General features: G+C 36.1%; 1 protein-coding gene across 8 annotated transcripts in view; it reads left to right on the top strand.

Moving 5' to 3' along the window:
• Positions 1-16923: 16923 nt before the first annotated feature.
• Positions 16924-21109, top strand: part of ALPK1 (alpha kinase 1) — a 146665-nt gene continuing 142479 nt past the window's right edge. For all 8 annotated transcript variants that reach the window (XM_074228694.1, XM_074228693.1, XM_074228692.1 and 5 more), the window contains exon 1: positions 16924-17020. The gene's annotated coding sequence lies outside the window, so the exon portion shown is untranslated. The remainder of the gene's footprint in view (positions 17021-21109) is intronic.

Genomic DNA, 21109 nt, shown 5'->3' with positions numbered 1-21109 from the left:
AGGCCTTGCATTCTCAGTCAGACACCCTCCCATTTCTGCTAGGGAGTAAAACAGTAGACTGTTTCCAGAAAGACCTTGCATTGATTCTGTTAGGGAGGGAAATAGTGGAATACTTCCAAAGAAGAGACCTTGAAGTCTTAGCCACTTGTTTGATAATGGACTGTGAGAACAGTAGCCTATCTTTTCTTATTTGATAAGTGCTAGTAAAGTCCCTTAGAAGGTCTTATATACTCAGACATTAATTGATTTAACAGAAGGTCATTAGAAATCTGATACCCTCACCATCTGGATGGTGAGGTAATATGTTATGAAAACCTTTTATTCTCTTCTTTGTTGTTGGGTAGATTTTTCGAGTAAAGATTGTAACTCTGAAAACCTTAACCAATTAGGTTGGAAGAGACGGGGCTAGGGAGGGGGGAATTGTGCTAGGCCATATAATCCTGCTTTAACAATCACCTCAGGGCAGCTCCTTGATCTTCACTACCTTTGTGAGACTTGGAGTATGCCTTTTTCTGGAGAAAAGCCAAAATAAACTTTCCTTTTTGCTCAGAGGAGTCTATATTTTTTAAGTGGATTTTTATCCCACACACTATGAACTTCCTTCTGTTCTCATTTGAGCATTTGTTTTATTCTTTTTAAAGCACTATTACTAACCTACTCCAAATTTTAAAAAAAGTGGAAGTTACAATCCTTGTAACAGATGTGCATAGTGAAGCAAACTAAATCCACCTATTTGCCATGTTCAAAAATGTATCTCATTCTACACCTTGAATTCATCTGTCAGGAAGTAAGGAGCAAGATCCATCATTGGTCCCCTGGGATTATGGTTAACTTTTGCACTTATCAGAGTTTTTAAGTCTTTCCAAGTTGTTTTTCTTAGAAATCTTGAGCAAGGGCTCATTGATTCATTTAGTATCAATTATTAAGAGCCTGCTGCTATGAAATTCATAATCTCTGAGGTGCTCAACAAGAAACAAGGTTGAATAGAGTGTTTATCTCTGTATCTGCCTACATGACTTCACCAAGTTAGAAGAAGCCAGTTCCAAGGCCAGAGTGGCTTCTTAGCTAAAAGTTCTGAAACTTATCTTCATTGTCTGAATGTCACCCCAGCCCTTCAGTGGCTTCTTTCTCTCTCTACCCAATAGTTACCCCCTTAGGAAAATATTTCAAAGAAGCTGAAAAGACCAGCAAGTCTTCCTTCTCTGGGCTTTGGTGTGGACACATAAACAGATATCCCTCCCCCACTACTTTCAGATCCCTTTAGAATGTGTGAAGGGACTGGTTTTTTTTTTTTGCTTGGATTTTACCTCCAGCCCTAAGCACACTGTCTGGCATATAGTAGGTGCTTAATAAATGCTTGTTGACTTAATTAGACTTGTGTTCCTGGCTGCTTTCTAAAAGTATTAATTTTGAAGAAGCAGAGTTAGGTCATTGATAGGTAACGAATCAGAATAACTTGGATTCAAATTCTGCCTCAAACACCAGTTGTATGATTCTAGGCAAGTAATTTAACCTTTCAGTGACTCAGTTTCCTCATCTACAAAATAAGGAAGAATTGTGTGCTTCATTAACAGAAGAGAATTCCTGGTACAAATGAAATCCCAAGTCAGATCTAAAGAAATGACTCGTACTAGGATGACAAAGGGGCAGCTAGATAGTCTTCATGATTCCAACAGGTCAAATCTGGACCTAGACACTTACTAGCTGTGGGCAAGTCACTTAACTGCTATCTACCTCAGTTTCCTCATCTGTAAAATGAACTGAGATGTCAAACCACTTCAGTTTCTCTGCCAAGAAAACTCCAAATGAAGTCATGAAGAGTCAGACATTGCTGAACACTAGGAGTTTATATTGTCCAGAGACAGCTAACATTCCACAGCTCTGTAACTCTTGCATCACTCTTACATCATACTCCAGGGCAATCACTGGCAGAGTAGACTAGGTATTTCTGCTGTGGGTTTCTAATCTGAATGCTCCATCTCCCTATTGTTTCTGGGAAAGCAGCTATTTCCAACATGTTGGCCAAGAGCCTAATTTCTGGACTGATGGATATCAGAGGGCTTCCTAGTTATCTGCTTTCTGCCTATAAGAGAGGAGCCTATATGGAGTCTCTGTTCCCTTCAGCCTCCCCCCAAAGGAAGAGCAAATATTAAACCAGCAAGTTTAGCTTCTCTTTTCTACCAAGGCAATTGTTTTCTTCCTGTTGAGGTGACCCTGGTTTTTCTCATTACCTGGTGGTATACATCAATTTGGTCTCCTTTGCATTTCCTTCACAAATCCCTCCAGGGGTAGATAAAAGTCTGCCTGAAGTTTGTGCAAGGGAGTTCCTTTGAACCCGATGCTTCTGTTCTCCTTCTGAATGTTTTTGTAACACTATTAACATGGTGGTTCAGTTTCCCTGAGAGTGTGTCTGATGTAGATTTACATGAGTAGCCCCTCTACAAAGGCCCAATAAGTGGCTCACCTTGAGGCCTCTTCACTCATTAGTCAGTCACTGGAGGGAAAGAGAGGCCATCATATCTTGAGGAGTAACCTGTTCAGACCTAATTGCCTGTACCCTCGACTAATTCCCTCATCTCCTTCTATTCTCCTTCCTTCTTCCCTCCCCCCATCCCATCCAAGTCCCCTTTATGTTTCATCTTCCTTATTCGAATGTGGGCTATTGGAGAGTAGAGAGGGATTGTCTCATTGTCCAGGTTTTATATCCTGGTGCTTAGCATATTGTCTGTCATATAATAAGTGCCCCGATAAAAATTCTTCCTCAGTCTCTCTGCTCTCCCTGTCTCTGTCTGTCTGCTCTCCCCAGGCTTCTTTGCTTGAAGACTTCCACTGAGGGGAAGCTTACTATTCCCCAACATAGCCTTGTCTATCTTGGAATAATACTACTGGTTCTAGAGTTTCTCCTTACTTTGAACCCAACTCTTCTCTCCAATGCATTTCATCCATGTGCCTCATGCCACCTTCCAAGACCAAGCAGAACAAACATAATGCCTCTTTCTCCTGACCGACCTTCAGTATCTCTCGTATCACTAATATATCTTTTTTCTTTTCTCCAGATTAAGGATTACCATTACACTTGACTAGTCATCCTTTACTGTACATGAACTTCCTAAAATGTAGCACTCAGATCTACATGGAATCATTGCATTTTTAATTAGAAAGAATCTTAGAGTTAATCTAATCGATTCATTTTATAGACTAATGAACTGAGGCTTGGAGAGAGAAGATGTTCCTTGCCCAAGGTCACAGAGATAGAATTTCCACTCAGGTCTATTAATACCTGCAAGTTTCCTAAGAGCAGAGACTTTTTGGGTCTTCAAATCCTCAAATGGTGGTATGGTTCATTGGCATTACCTAGAATATTTTCCCTCCTAATTTGACTTCCTTCAAAACTTAGTTCAAATCCTACTTCCTGCAGTCCCCCCCCCCCCCAACAGCAGCTACTAATGCCTTCCTCTCTCAGGTTGTCTTCTATTTTCTCTATATATACCTTCTTTGTGCCTGTTATCATTGTGATTTCCTCAAGTGAAGGGACTTTTTGCTTCCCCCCCCATATCTTTAGCACTTTGCATAGTGCCTGGAACATTGTAAATACTTAATAAATGCTAGTCTACAAAGAAGATGGTAAATGCTTGTTGAATTGGATTGGACTTTAAATTCCATGATGCTGACTCCTGGGTGGAGGAAGTCACACAACCAGAATGATTAGAGATTCATGATATCTGATATGCAAACTCAGCTGGGCCTTTTCATGGCAATACTTTTATCCTTACCTGAACGATTTAAATTTTGTTTTTTAATTTACTAGTGTTTTTTCTCATTTTTTTTTTGTTAAGCTCACCAGTATTGTTAAGCCCTTCATTGAAACAAGTAAATTTGATCAAATGCAAAATTAATCAATACATTGACCATCTCTAAAACTATAACCACCATGATACACCTCTAGTACTCTACCTCTCCTCCAAGAGGTATGAGGCATGCTTTATCATCTGGTGGCTTTCTATTATAGCTATTCTAAACATCTCCTTCACAAGTTCCCTCTCCCCTACTCTCTACCATATCATTTTGTATTTTCCTAAGAAAATAGACGACATCCACGATGAGATTCTTCTTTTTTCCTATTTCATCTTCATCATCCTCACTGATTGTCTCCTTCTTTATGCCAGTGTCTGAGGCTGAGCTAGTCTTTCTCCTTACCAAAGTTAATTTTTATTCTTTCCTGGATTTCACAGTACTGCTTTAATTTGGCTCTACTCCTAGCTGTCTGAATACTTGTCATTTAATCATATTTGGTCATCATCCATAACCTACTTTTGAAGAATTACTATACCCCAAGGCTTTGTTCTGGGCCTCCTTCTTTCCTTTGGATACATACTGTGCCTTGCTGAACTTATATATGTTCTCCAGGTATCCCCAATTAAGCAGATTACTCCCAAGTCTATATGTCCATCCCTAAGCTTTCTCCTTTATTCTAGCTTTGCATCACCAAATGCCACCTGTATATCCTACTGGCATTTCAAACTCATCATGCCTAAAATAGAACTCATCTTCCCCCCCCAAACCTTTCCTCCACTTCCTATAGAGGACTAATCATCAGGTTCTTCAACCTTGGACATTACTGTAACTCCTCGCTCTCCATCATCCCCTTGTTCAATCAGCTACTAATTCTTGTTGATTCTACTTCCCTACATTTTTTTTTAGATTTTGCAAGGCAATGGGGTTAAGTGGCTTGCCCAAGGCCACAAGGCTGGGTCATTATTAAGTGTCTGAGGTCGAATTTGAACCCAGGTACTCCTGACTCCAAGTCCAGTGCTCTATCCACTGCACCACCTAGCCGCCCCCTATCTCCCTACGTTTTAAAATCTATTTCTCTATTTTCCATTGTCATGGATATTTCCTTACTTCAGGTTCTCTTCACTTCTTATCTTAGTCTTTGCAATCATCTCCAAATTGTCCCTCTTAATTCCAATCACTCCCCTCTCTCAGCTATCCCACCCACTGAAAAGGAAGGATATCCTCACTCAGAATTTTCAGTGATTTGATTTTGCCATTAAAATAAAATAAAAAATTCATTATCCTACACTAGCCAAGTCACCTGGTGCTATCTTATTTCCTATTGCATCTTTGCAGGATTTCTTGTTCTATGTAGTTATTTCCCAAATTGCACATTCTGTTTCTGGGTTCTGTGCACAGACTACCATGTACCTAAAATGTGCTTCATTCTCACCCCCAAATGACTTCAAAGTTCAGCTCAAGTACCACCCCCTATATGAAGCCACTCCTGATTTGTGATGTCATAATTCTAAGTGAGGGTTCTTCCCTCCTAAAATAATTTTGTATTTACTTCTTTGTATACATATATCCAACCTGGCACTCATTAATTTATAGGTCAATGTGTTACTGTCCATACATGCCTGAAACCAAGTCTTCTTAATCCTAGCCTCCAAACTTTTCACAGCCAAAATTTCAACTAATGAATAGAACAGGGTGAGTCTCCCTGTCAGAGTCCACTGTCAGTTTACAATTACAAATGCTATATGGAACCATTATTACCCTTTATTACCCTAGATACCAGTGGTTTCTGTGTATTAGAGAAAGCATCTGATGCCTCCAATGCACGGAACAACATTTTATATTCAGATTAGAAAGTTCCTCATTATAAATATTATAAGTAACACACCTGTGAAGTAAATGAGTTAATGAATGATTGTATGTGGTGGCAGTAACCTCTTAGTTATAAATATTATAAGTAACACACCTGTGAAGTAAATGAGTTTATGAATGTATGTGCTGTCGGTAACTTCTTAGTATACCAGGAAATGCTGTGGGAAGAAAGGTGATCATTCCAATAAATGTGATGGCAAAATTCCAAACTCACTCTCACATGAGGCAGTTAATTGAATTTTTGGTAATTCTTATCATTCCAGGCAATCCCAAAGGAATGGTCAAAGGCCTTCAAGTTCTGACTGTACCTGAACAAAAATCTCCTCTAGAGTATATTTGTCCGGTCACCTTCCAGCTTTTGTCTAAAGATCTCTAATATGAGGGAATCTCTCTATTTCTCATAGCAGCCTATTTGACTTCTGGATAGTTTGGGATTATTTTTCTTTACATCAAATCTGCTAAATCTGCTTTTCTGTAATTTCCACCTGTTAAACTGTGGGACTGAAAATGCCCCAATAATGATAATTACATAATTCTTTAAGTCTTATTTTGTTTTAGTCATAACTAATTCTCCATGGCAGAGATACTGGATTGTTTATCATTTCCTTCTTTAACTCATTTTACAAATGAGGCAGAGTTAAGTGACTTGCCCAGGATTACCTACCTAGTAAGTGTATTTGAATTTTGGAATCCCTGGTGTATTGGAATCTTAGGAGGTCCTGTACTCTACCTACTATGACACCTAGCTCTGAGTTCTCTGACTTCATTTTTCTGTAACTAACAGATTATTTCAATAACATGCTAACTAGGCTTGATTTTTTTTTCCTTTTGAGGGATATATAAGTCTGGTGTGTTGTAATATTGATCTTAGAATCTCCCCAAAGATCTATGTCCTTTCTTCAAGTCACATCATGTTTGGGAGTGAAGGAACAATCTTCCACACTGTCATATCAATCAACCAAATCAAGCAAGTGTTTATTAAAGGTTAAGCTCTGGAGTTACAAAGCCATAAGTAAAATGCTCCTTATCTTCAAAACAAGTTATGTCCTAATGGCATAGAAAGCTTATATCATAATATCATGTTTGAAATTGTTCTCCATTCCTTCCTGAGGAAAGAAATCAATATCTGTAAGACCCAATGATTGAAGCAGGGGTTATATAATCACTTTCCATTCATTCCTCTCTTTGTATAATCTCTCTAGGAAATTTGGAAGACTTTGTGCCTCAGATTATTCACAAAGAATAGCATTCCCAATGGGTTTACTATTCAATATCTTACCTATATCTGCCCAGAAATTCAAGGTAGTTGACAGGGTTTTCCAGATGGTGGAAATCATAGTTGGTGGAAATCATCATAGTTCAATAATATTCCCCAAACCAATTTAGACATGTGTTTATATCCCAGTACACCAGTTCTCTAAAAAACTGATAAACCGTTTCCTTACTTGTGTTCCCAGAACAACCCACTCTTACTAACCAAGTTCAGCTTCTGCAAATAGAGAAGATAAGTACTTTATTGGATTATAGAACACATAACCAGAGTTGGAAGGAACCTGAGAAACCATCTTGTCCAGCCATTTCATTTTACAGTTGAGAAAACTTGAAGACTACAAAGGTGAAACGACTCACCCAAGGTCACATAAATTAGAGATCCTCCTTGAACCTAGCTCCTCTGATTCCAAAAGGAGGGAGCTTTCTACTGTACCAAATTGTCCATCCCAGTTGACTACTGAGAATGTCTTTCATAACATAAGAGGCTCAGATTCCCTTTAGGGGATTTCTCACTTTTCCCTTATAGTCTTGCTCCTAGAAAATGTGAGGCAATTGCTGCCTAACACTACTCACTATTCTACCGCCAAGTCCCACAGCTTTTCTCTGTAGATGCCAGGCTCCTAAATGAGTACTCTACTTCTATTAAAATACAAACTCCTTGAGGGTCTTTGCATTTGAATCCTCAGCATAACTCAACACTTACTGAGTATTTAAGAAATGCTGATTTCCTTCCTTCCTTCCTTCCTTCCTTCCTTCCTTCACAAAAATGAAAAAAAGAAAATTGTGTAAGAAAACTAAATAGAATATAAATAGAAACAAATAAGAATTTGAAGTAGAGGGTTTGAAAACAAACAGATCTTGAATCTATTTTAACCTGGCAAACAGAACTCTCTAGAGTCAGAGAAGTTGGGTTCAAATCCTACTTCAGACACATAATATTTGAGTAACCTTGGGTATCTTATTTCCAAAGCAACTAATTGATACAGTAGATTGAAGGTTGGGCCCAGAGTCAGGAAGACCTGAGTTCAAATTCAACCTCAAACACCTCCTAGAGGTAGGATCCTAGGTAAGTCACTTAATCTTTTTCTCAGTTTCCCTAACTGTAAAATGAGGATAATCCCAGAGTCTTGAGGATTAATTGAGAAAATATTTTAAAAGTACTTACCACAGAGTCTTAAAGTACCAGGTGGTTTTTAGGGTGGAGTTACTTCTTTGAATTCTTCAGAGAAAGGTATAATCATAGGACTAATACCAAAATTATGTTCTCCTCTGTGTCAGCCAAATTAGAAACAAAAGCCTTTGTTAACTGTCAAATAAAATGTATAGCTCTCAGATACTAAGACACACCTTTACTTGTATCTTCATCTAACCTCAAGTGAATGGGAGAAATAAAACACATAATATCAGTTTCACAGTCATAGTGGGATTCATTAAAATACCAATTGCTAACAGATTTGGATTTCTAATGTCCAATCACTTTGAAAAAATATAGAAATGTAATGATAATAAAAATGCTGCATGATTATAATTTTTGTCTAATCATTAGGTGTTCCTTAAAATAACTGCCTTCATTTACATAAATGACTTTCTTCTGAAGTACAGTAGAAAGGTCACACTGGCTTTGGAGTCAGAGGATCTGAGTTCAAATCTCATCTCCTAAACATTCTACCTTTAAGTCCTTAGATAACTCTCCACAGCTCTAAGTGGCATAACTTGCATCATTAGAGGAAGTTTCTTATAATAATGAAATCATAGGTCTAGTTCCTAATTCTATCCCCACCATGTTCAAGACACTACACTAAAGGCTAGAGATATAAAATCAAAATGCAATAGCCCCTGTCCGCTGCCTGGGCCTCTGTTTCAGGGTATTTGGAGTGGATGGCTCCCAGGGTTCTTTATAGGTCTATATCTAGGATATCTTAGATATAAAATTCACCTTTAATAAATGGGCTGACTCTATTATTCCTCCAACAATGAAATTAGAAATGACAGATCTTAGTTGTTGTTGTTGTTGTTGTTGTTGTCTGATGGAGGCACCCACTTGAATAATCAATTAGGTAATTAAATGTTTTAGTGGATAGAATACTGAGCTTGAAGTCAGGAAGATCTGAGTTCAAATTTTATTAATTGTGTGACACTGGATAGTTTCACTTGATCTCTGTTTGCCTCAATTTCCTCAACTGAAAAATGGGAATAAAAATAGCACCTACTTCATAGGGCTTTTGTGAAGATCAAATGAGATAATATTTATAAAGCATTTAACATAGGGCCTGATATAGTAGATTCTAAATAAATGCTTATTTCCTTCCTTTCCCTTCTAATTGTTCTTACCTTGAGTCAATAGCTTGGATTTACTATTTATTGAAGTGAATTTCCATGGCTATGTTACTAAAGGGTCAGGAGAGATTGTTTATTTAATAAATCAAAATGAATTTTCCTCAGGTACATCTCCATTTAGCATGAGACTATAAAATCCCTTTAATATTATTTAACAGAGCAATCTCACTACTAAGTCTGTATCAGGAAAAAGATAAAATTAAAAATGAAAAGTACAAGACTATTTATAGAACTCTTTTCTGGTGGCAAAAAATTGGAAACTGAGGGCATGCCCATCAATTAAGGAACGACTGAACAAATTGTACTTTGTGATTGTGATGGAATATTATTCTACCGAAAGAAATAATGAAGGGCAGCTAGGTAGCACAGTGGATAGAGCACTGGCCCTGGAGTCAGGAGGACCTGAGTTCAAATCCAGCCTCAGACACTTAATAAATTACCTAGCTGTGTGGTCTTGGGCAAGCCACTTATGCCCATTTGCCTTGCAAAAACCTTAAAAAAAAATGATGAGCAGGATGCTCTCAGAAAAACCTGCAGAGACTTACATGAACTGATACAAAGTGAAATGTGCTGTATATAAAATAAAAACATTATTGTAAGATAATCAGTTTGTGAACGGCTTAGCTATTCTCAGCAATACATTTATCTAAGACAACTCTGAAGGACTTATGATGAAAAATGCTCTCCATCCCCAGGGAAAGAACTGATAATGCCCAAATACAGACTGAAGAAGCATTTTTTTTTAACTTTGATTTTTCTTGAGATTTTTTTTTTGGTCTGTTTTCTTTCACAAGACCAATATGAAAATGCTTTACACGACTACAGATGAATAACCTATTTTGAAGTGCTTCCTTGTCAATGAGGGAGGGAAAGGAAGGAAAAGAGACAATTTGGAACTCCAAGTTTTAAAAATGAATGTTAAAAATTGTTCTCACATGTAACTGGGGAAAAATAAAATACTGAATAACATTGGGTATTGATTGCTCTGGCTTTTCTGAAGGTATAGACTTACTGAAAAGTTTTCTATTCACATTTCAGTGAATAGTCTTTCTACCCTCATTCTTTGTTCCCTCCAAATAAAAAGAATTCTTTTGGGAACTAAGTTCAAATTACTGAGTTAGCTAAATATTTTAAGTCACAGAAACACATGAAATTCCTTCAACCTTAAGTTATATAAAGTAATATGTATCTTGCGTATCTTTGTGTTTGGTTTCTCTTAAGTTAATATAAAAATTAAAATAAAAAAGACATTTTACAATTTTATAATTATATTTTTCTTTTGTAATTCTCAAATAGATGTAAGACAGGAAAATTATAGAGGGTAACAGTAGAACTAGTTTTAGGAAAACATTGATTAGATTTTGAGGAAAGAGTTACTATAAACATTTTCATCTCAAGGGATAATTTTTCTTTTTTTTCCCCCAAAGATAATACCTAAAAATATAGGCTTAGGGAAAAAGACCTCAAGTTATAATGATATGTCATGTACTATCCCAAATACACATAATTAGAATCAAGGCTTGCAATAGCCTTCTTTAGTTGCAGTGTTTTTATTTGTCTTTGTAAGGAAAGAAAGATTATTACTGGGCTTGTGTTGTAATAATTAAGAATTCTGGTCTACTGGGTCAGTGAAATGGCTCTCTTTTCTACACTCACACTTTGACTTCTTAACCTTTAAAATATGTATCATTTAAACTCTATGTGCTCTAGGCTAGAGGACCCAGAGGAATTGGTAACATGGTGGCCAGTTTGACCCTAACGAGATAAAAAGGTATTAGGAAATATTTAAGAAAATAAATTAAAATACAAAAAGAAAAACATCATTGAAAATGCAAGTTTTTTGGTTTTTAAGGTAATATGAAACCTGTATTTCTGTTTGTTTGGCATCCCCACTCTATGCAACTCTCTACACCTCTAAGTGGCATAGAAGAACTTGCGTTATTAGAGGAGGTTTCTTATTCTAATGAAATCATAAATCTAATCCCTAATTCTATCCCTACTATATTCAAGAGACTACACTAAAGACTAGAGATATAAAATCAAAATAAAATAGTTCCTGTCAACTCTGGCATATACATATATAGGAATGTACATATAAATATATATGTACACATATCCAAAATGTTTGCTGTTTCATGTGACTCTAGGAATAAGTTCAATAAATATTAAACCCACTGTGCTCATGTCACTGTGCTAGAGATACTGATATGAAAACATAATTAATTTCCCTGTCCTCTAGGAGAACGTGTGGACATAATTTTGACTCAAGAAAAGAGGGAAGGAGTTCAGTTTTATACTTGTTCAGTCTCTAGCACTGTTGGGTAATCCAGGGGAGACATCCAAGGGTCAGTTGGAAATCTTGAACTGGACCTTGAGGGAAGTTTGGGGATGGGAATACATATTTGGAGCTCTCCTGTATCAAGGTGATAATTTAATTCAAATTATAGAAGTGAATGAGACAAGGAGACAGACAGACAGGCACACAAGCAGACAGACAGACAGACAGACAGACACACACACACACACAGAAAGAGTTGGACAGAGACAAAGAGAATGAAGGCAGAGACTGTTTGGGGGCTAGACTCACAGTTAAAAGAAAAAAATAGATTAATTTTTTAAATGGGAGAACTATAAAAGTATAGTTAGGAGAAGCAGGAGAGAATAGTATTGCTATTTATCCCTCAGTTTTGAAGAGGATCAATGACATGTGCTATGCCTTGACTTGCATGTAAATTGGATTTAAGTGAGGGAGACTTGCACAAAGTTGTCAGTCTTACCTTCTTTTTCTATGTCATCAAAGTGCGGTGACAGAACAATTGTCAAGACACCTGATCAGACTCTAAGAGCTCCACATGGTCATTGAAACAAACTGTTCTCATCCTCCCATTCCAAGAGAAAGTCTTCATGTGTTTGGTGTAGACATCCTCCTAATTCACTGAAGGGTTTGAAGCCTATTTGTTACCCTCCACAGTTGGATGAAGGTGGACACCAAAGATGAATGAGCAGCCCTGAAAAAGGATTCAGTGAACCTTCACACCAGAGATGCTAATCCTCCGGATACAATATGAGCTAAATCAGTCAACAAGTATCTATTAAACACTTACTGCCTGCCAATGTATCAGGCACTGGGGCAAGTGCTAATAAATGAATGAATATTAATTAAACACTTAGTGTATTCCAAACATTCTACCAAATGCTGGTGATATAAAGAAACATCAAAAACATTGTCAAAGGACATTGTCATATAATCAGTGAGTTAGTAATGATGGTCAATGTATCAAGAGATAGTCAATAGATATTAAGTGCAAAGGAGTAGTGATTCAAAAAGAGCCAAAAGTCAGTCCCTGCCCTCAAGGAGCTCACAATCAAGTAGGGGAGATTACAAGCAATCAAATATCTACAAATAAACTATGTACAAGATAAACAGGAAATAATTAAGACAGGGAAATTTCTGGGATTAAGAAAGGTAGGGAAAAACTTCCTGTAGATAAAAATGTTAGAACTTGAAACCAGGAAAGCCAGTGGGCAAGTGAAGGAGAGGATTCTTGGCATTGACTAAGTCCCAGGAGGAAAAACTGTAAGGAGAGAGGGAATGCAGTTGTGCCCAATTCTTTAGAAAGGGTAAGGAGAATGGATGAAAAAAGGGGCATTGTTTCTAGCAAAGAAAGGTCAACTTGAAGGGAGCAGAGAACAATGTCAATAGAGTGCTCAATCTGGAGATCAAATATTGGATATGTAAGCATGGGTATGTTGGATATGTTGTTCAGGAAATAGATCAATGAGATAGCAGTGATGAGGAAGAAAAAAAGTTATAGTGAAAAAGGTATCAGAATCAAAAACATCTTTTTTTCCCTTTTATTAAAGCATAATAAAGACCTGATGTATCTATAGAGAAAAGGAAAGTAACCAGCTTAGAGGTTGGGTGTAGAGGTAAGAGACAAGTGAACAATCAATGGTGGGACATCTCTGAGGAGACAGGAATGCATTGAAGGGCATGGGATCAAGAATATATTTCCTATGCAAGAAATAAAGAGGGATCTTTAAGTAAAAGATTCACGCCCATACCTCCAGGTAGTTGGTATAGGAAGGAAAAAAACAAATGACCTTTTGATTTAAAAAAATACTTATAAAAATACCCTGGTGTCAAAATATTTTTATTTAGTTCTGAACACTTTGATTGACTTTATTATTAAATTTTATTTATTAATTTATTATTAACTTTCTTATTTTATTAATAGGAAGAAAATGACCATTTTCTATTTTTAAAAAAATTTATGAAAAATATAAAATATATAGATATATTAATTTTTTTTTTTAGTTTTTGCAAGGCAATGGGGTTAAGTGGCTTGCCCAAGGCCACACAGCTAGGTAATTATTAAGTGTCTGAGGCCGGATTTGAACTCAGGTACTCCTGACTCCAGGGCCGGTGCTCTATCCACTGGGCCACCTAGCCACCCCCGATATATTAATTTTATTATAGTTTTTATTTATTATAAATGTTATTAATGGTAAAGTGAAATTGTTTACAAAGTCAAATTTCTTTGACATGCATTCAAGTTAACAAAGACTTTATTTCTAAGAGTTCATTTGGAATGTAGAATGTATTTTCTCATGGAAACAATATTATAAACAGTGGTTAGGTCCCTAGGCTGAACCCTCAAAAGTCTGAGAAATCAGAGAAATTGCAATATGTAAAGAGTCTGATGGCACATTTATAGATGTGAAAGTTGAGACTCAGAGAGATGGAGGATTAGCTAGTATTTGTCAGAGAAAAGATTCAAAACTCTGTCCAGGGTTCCTTTCCCCAATACAACACTACTTATAACATAACTGAAATTATACATTTTATATGGATGAACTTATTTTTGTTGTTCTTGTTGTTTTTTTATTTATCTTGGATAAAGTTCTTGAGGATAGATAGAAATTCCTCCTCTTCATCAGTTCCAGGCAGGCACTGGTTTTCTCACAGGTCTCTTATCTTTATGCTGACTCCAGATGACCCATGTTTCCTTTTATAGCATCTTAACCAGATCTCTTCTCCTCTGAAGGAATCCAGGTTCTAGACTTTTCTTGGTCTTTATCACTGAGGTCCACAATCACTTGGATCTCAGCTTCAAAAGAGGCCTCATATATAGTAAAGAATCACCACTATTCATTCAACTCTAAGGCAAAGGCATTTAATGGTCATGCTAATTTAATATCTATCACAATTTTATATAAAAGCTTGATTTTTTCCTTCAGTAATTTATACAAAATAAAGTGCAAGAAAGCAATAGTTAAATGAAAAAACTTCAAAGCACATTTCACTTTTGGGGATGTCATATTTTATATTTTCATTTTAAAAATGACTAAGCTAGGGGTGGCTAGGTGGCACAGTAAATAGAGCACAAGCCTTGGAGTCAGGAGTACCTGAGTTCAAATCCGACCTCAGACATTTAATAATTACCTAGCTGTGTGGCCTTGGGTAAGCCACTTAACCCCGTTTGCCTTGCAAAAACCTAAAAGAAAAGTGAACAATGGGACTGCGGCAAGAGAGTGGAAGAGAATGGTATAATTTGGTATTAGAATTAAGATCATAAGATCACAGATTTAGAACTAGGAGGTGTCACACAGGCTCTCTAGTCTAACCTCCCCTTTAGGTAGATGAGGTAGAGTGATCTGCACAAAGTCACACAAGAAGTAAGCAACAGAGTCAAGATTTGAACTCAGGACTTTTTTACTCAGCCTAATGGTATTTTTACTAATAACACTATTTATTTTAGTTTGGTATATATGAATGAATGCTATATTTATAGTCAAATGGTCTTAATTTTAATCCTGGTTTTGCCATTTATTACTTTTTATGAACTTGGGTAAAACACCTTCTCATTTTCTCAAAAGAATTGTGGAGTCCTTTCAGCTTTACAGTTATCTGCCATCAGATAACTTGCTCTAACTTGAAGCAAAGTGAGTGATTTGCAGCTGCCAAATTGGTTTTTGGATCTTCCAGAACATGTTGACACCATTTCAGACATCAAATTTTAGAAAATGAATGTTACATTTTTTTACATGTAACTGGGAAACAGTGATTGGTGAAAAGGGAATCTGAGATCCACAGAAGAGTATTGTCTAAAGGTAACTCATCTATCTCACAGTCCTGTCGGAGGCAGACTTGAGTTATCCCAAATCCCAGGTCTGTGATGCTGGAGAATGGCTTCTACTTGAGGGCAGGAACATTTTCCAAGCTATTAAAAAAAATCTAGAAAAGATCCAATAGATCAAGTTAGTCAAAGAGGAAATTTTAATTGTTGAACAAAATCTAATTTTAAAAATGATTTTTAACTCTATTATTTTAAAGGAAAGAAATCTTTTTTGTTTGCTGTAGATTCTTCTCCCCAGGACATTCTCTTGCCTTCTTCAGTAAGTTTAGTTTCTGGCTCATAAACTTTCTTACCTTGCCAAATCAGCCAACCAGTCAGTCAGTAACACAAAATTAGCATTAAGCAAAAAAAAAAATTATCTGATACTTGCAAAATAATAACAATTATTTCTTACTTGCCATGCTAAGAGCTGAGGCTACAGAGAAAGGTTCCTGCTCATAGCATAATGGGGGGGGGTAACATTCAAATAACTATATGCAAACAAGGTACATATAAGACAACTTGGAAATAAGCAACGGAGAAAAGACATGAGCATTAAAGAGAAATGAGAGAAGTTTCTTGTAAAAGGAAGGATTTTAACTGAGACCTCTGCATTAAAATGTAAGCTCTCCTTTGATACAGCTATATTCCAAAAAGATCAAAGAAAAGGGGGAAAGACCCACATGTACAAAAAAATTTTAAGTAAATTTCCTTATGGCAGTAAAGAATTGGAAATTGGGGAGATGCCATCAATTGGGGAATGGCTGAACAAGCTGTAGTCTAAGAATGTAATCGAATATTATTGTGCTATAAGAAATGGTGAGCAAAATGGTTTCAGAAAAAGATGGGAAGATGTATATGGGAACCAGAACAGTGGACACAGAAGATCAAGACAATGATCCAACCAATTCCAAGGGACCCATGATTAAAAATACTATCTACCTCCAGAGAGCAACCTCAAACATTGTAAGTGCATATTGAAAATTTTGTCTTGAACTTTATCTTTCTTGGGGGATTTTTTGTGTCTGTATTTTCTTTTGCAATATAGCTTAATATAGAAATATGTCTTGCATGACTTCACAAGTATAATAGATATAAATTTTTTTGTCTTCTCAAAGAAGAGTGTGGAAGGATGGGAGGGAGAGAATTTAGAACTCAAAAATTTTAGAAAATGAATGTTACATCTTTTATATGTATTTGGAAAATAAAATAAATTTAAAATATTGAAAAATAGAGGTGTTCAGTTAAAAAAAAATGTGAACCCTATATGCCTGTGACTGTTTTTTGTTTTTCTCTGAATTCACAGTGTATCAGTGACAGACACATAAATACTTGCTTTCTGAAAGACTGTAAGAAATACAACTCCCAGAATTCCTTTTTCTGAAACAGCTTGATTTGAAGAAATGTAATCCTGTAAGTCTAACAACTGTTGAAAGTCCCGGTGTTACACAATCCTTAGCTGAGCCAATGTTTGTCCTCTGAGCTTGTTTTTTTTTTTTTTTTTTTTTTTTTTTGCTTCCACTTCCTGGAACTGGGACTGTTTTAAAGAAACTGGATCCTCGCAAGCGGTCATCCCAATATACAGCAAATACTTGGGTTATTTCTTAATATTCTTCTCAGAGATAAAGGTGAGTATTCACTTAAACGTCTATTTTTTGTAAATCTGTGTGCATCAGATTTGAACTAGAGAGTTGATTTAGACAGCTGTCATTTACCCTCCTATTTCCCGCCTTGCCCCAGCCTCCCAGAGGGAGGCTTGTTTTCTAGGGATCAGCCCCACCAATTTCCCAGAAGCTCCTTCTCTTCCCCCAACTCTGGCCACAGACTGATGAAGCTTTTAGCCCCAGCAACCCCCAATTTAGACCACAACTTGTACTCCTGTTTGAGATTGTAGGGTCCCTTTGTTGAAAGCACTGAAGCCTGTATTTTGTTTTTTAAAATTATCTAAAAACATAAAAGAAATTAAATAAAAATATTTTATTATCAACTTAATACCCATTGATAAACCATCAAATAAACCTAAAAACACAGGCAGAATGGTCCAGGCAATGAAAGCTTAATCCTACCTCAGAAACTTGCAAGTTGCAGAACCTGTAGCAAGCTCATTTCATCTCTTGGAACCTCAGTTTCTTCATCTGTAAAATGACTTTGGAGGGTCCTTCCAGTTATAAACATCAATGAATAGCATATGAGCATTTAACAGATAAAAATGAATGAACAAAGATGACCCAAATGTTTTCTCATGGTCCCTTTCCAAGTTTATCTGAAGTTCTGTTATATTTGGCTTGATTACAAATATTTTCAGACCAGGCTTAAGGCAGTATTTTTGTGGGAAATTCCCAATGAGGAAACTCCCTCTAGTGCTGTTATAATCTTAGAGAATTGTCTGGGAGAACCTAGAGGTGGGAGGATTAGCTCAGGGTCATATAGCCAATGGCAGAGGAGGATTTGAATTCAAGTCTTCCTCAATCTAAGTTATACTATGTGGATAATATATATATATATATAATTAATATTTATAATTAATATTTGTATAGTCCTTGCTAGATGCCAAACACTCCCCTAAGTGCTTCACAACTATCTCACAACAATTTTGAGAGGTAGAAGCTATTAATATCCCCATTTTATAGATGAAGAAACTGAGGCAAACAAGGTTAAGTGACTACCCATGGCCACACACCTATTAAAACCTCTAAGGCAGGTTTTAATTCATATCTTTCTGGTCTAGCACACTACCTTGACATATATATATATATATATATATATATATATATATAATATATATATGTATATATATATATACATATAGTATGTATATATTGTGAATATGTATATATGTGCATACAGATATGACACAGCATGACCTAGCATCAAAATTGGTAAGTAAAAATGTACCCATGCATGAGTTTACATAAAACATGCATTGGTGTATCATATACAAATTTTGTGTGCATATGAGTGTATATTTTTGTGGCATAATATAACATGGTACTTGATATAGTAAAGACAATAAATATTTGTTGATTAAAATAGATGTATTATTTGTGGTTATTATTTAGATAGCTCTGATTCTGCTGATCTCATTTTGCATCATTTTGTGAAGCTCTTTTTAAACTCCTTCTTTCTTCAGAGTAGTTATTTGATGATTTTCCAGGATACAGCTACAACAACATATGATAATTTATTCAACTGTTTTCTAATCATTGGAAAGATAAATTGCTTTCAGTTTTTGTTTTGTTTGCTTTTATTTTTGCAATTACAAGTAAAACAGTTATGTAAAACTGACATCACACACACACACACACACACACACACACACACAAATACACATCAAACTCCTAGAAATATTTCTGGATCACAAGATATGACCTGTTCTGTGTCTCTGTTTTCTTGGTAGGGTCTGGATCTATGCTTTCCTGGTGGGAAACTTCCTCTATCAATGTGTCAAGTATTCTTTTGTTTTTAGAGACTAACCTAGGGTCACAGAGAGTGTCAGTGTCCAATATCACATAACCAGTAGAGGTCATGGATAAGACTTGAACCCAGGACTTTCTGATTTCTAGGATGACTCTCTATCACTATTCTATACTTTGTTTTAAGTATAGTTTCAAATATCACCTCTATTTTGGAAGAGATGGAAAAGATAGCAAAAAATAATAAAAGTCCATGTTGGTAGGTCTTTGAGGAACAAACATACGCACATTTGTATATTTGTTTGTTGTTTAGTTGTGTCGACTCTTCATGATCCCTTCATGACCATAGCACCCCAGATCTTCTTACTTTAGGGGTTTATCTTCCAATGTCAGATCTTCAATTTAGCATTTTAATACTGCCCATGATGATTCTTGGCAAAGATACTGGAACGGTTTGCCATTTCCTTCTCCAATGAATCACCTTTTTGTCAGAGCTCTCCACCGTGACCTATCCATCTTAGGTAACCCTGCTCATAGTTTCATTGAGGTACACAAGCCTCTCCACCCCATCAAGACAGTGATGCAGGAGGGAATATTTGCATAAATATAAATATATATAATATATATACACATATATATGCACACACATGCATAAGACTACAAATATATATGTGTATATATATATATATATATATATAGGCATATGCATATTCCTCAAAGACCCATCAACATACTTTTATTATTACTTTTTGCCATTTCCAGCATTTGTATTGATTGGTATTTGTGTTTATATTTATAAATACTAATTTGTATATGTATTGGTATTTGACTTGATTTATAGTTCTCTAGTCATTAGTAATTCTGGTATTTCTCAAGTGGGCATCAATGGTTTGTATTTCATCCTTCAAAAAGTCATTGTATTGGGTGGCTAGGTGGCACAGTGGATAGAGCACCAGCCCTGGAGTCAGGAGTACCTTAGTTCAAATCCGTCCTCAGACACTTAAAAATTACCTAGTTGTGTGATCTTGGGCAAGCCACTTAACCCCATTGCCTTGCAAATAAATAAATAAATAAAGTCACTGTATAAATCCTTTTTTGTGTTTTTGTACCACTGGGGAAATGCATATTGATCTTACAGCTATGTACCAGGTATAGATCTGGATATCTGATCACAATCCATCCTGTGTTGCAAAAATTTTCCATATATTTTTTCTCTTAATTTTAGAAGTATGCTTTTTTGTTGAATGAAGTCTTTTTCTTTTCATATAACCAATCCCAAATCAACCTAGGATCACACTTTTAGAACTGGAAGGGTCTTCAGAGGCCAAGTCCAACCTTCCCATTTTATAGATGAGGAAACTGAGATTCAAGGAGATTAACTTAGAAATTAACTTGGAATTGGAAATATTGACACAGCATTTACTACATGATGGGCACTGTGCTAAGCACTTTGAAAATATTATCTTATTGGGGCGGCTAGGTGGCACAGTGGATAAAGCACCGGCCTTGGAGTCAGGAGTACCTGCGTTCAAATCCGGTCTCAGACACTTAATAATTACCTAGCTGTGTGGCCTTGGGCAAGCCACTTAACCCCATTTGCCTTGCAAAAAAAAAATCCTAAAAAAAAATTATCATCTTATTTTGTCTTCCCAACAACCCTGGGAAGAAGGTATTCTTATCCCCATTTTACATCACCCAGCTGGTAACGGTCTGAGATGAGACTTGAACTCAGATCTTCTAGACTTGTGAACTAGAGCTCTATCTATTGCACCAGCTAGGTACCCTAGCTCACTTGTTATGGCCATGTGTCATCTTTCAACTGTACCAAATTGCTTCTTAGTTAGTTTTTCCTTTGATTTGTTTGATTCATAAAAAAATTGCAAAATTTAAGTACTGAAGTATGATCTTTGAAGAAGTAGAATCATCCATTATTTCATAAAATTTCCTCCTTATTAGGTAGTTAAAAGAACTGATAAAGAATGTAGGTTCACTTGTCCTTTTGGTCATATTTACTCTAAGTGAATTGTCTGATCAATGCATCTTGGGACTGAAATTTAAAACATACATACAAATGCAATGTATACTTTATGTGTCTGTATTGCATATGTGGATATCTGTGCATATATATATATATATGGATATTATGTATAAATGTATTATATATGCATATATGTGTTCCACATGCCCTCTGAAATGTGTTTCTATACATGATATATAATCTACATATGTACAAGTATATATGGACTATAGAAATAACCATATAATACACACACATATATTCATATACAAACATCAGAGGGAATT

The sequence above is a fragment of the Macrotis lagotis genome, chromosome 3 (genome assembly GCF_037893015.1).
Source record: "Macrotis lagotis isolate mMagLag1 chromosome 3, bilby.v1.9.chrom.fasta, whole genome shotgun sequence".
NCBI lineage: Eukaryota > Metazoa > Chordata > Mammalia > Peramelemorphia > Peramelidae > Macrotis > Macrotis lagotis.
The sequence above is the reverse complement of the archived record's forward strand: the minus strand, read 5'-3'. Positions and strand labels throughout refer to the sequence as shown.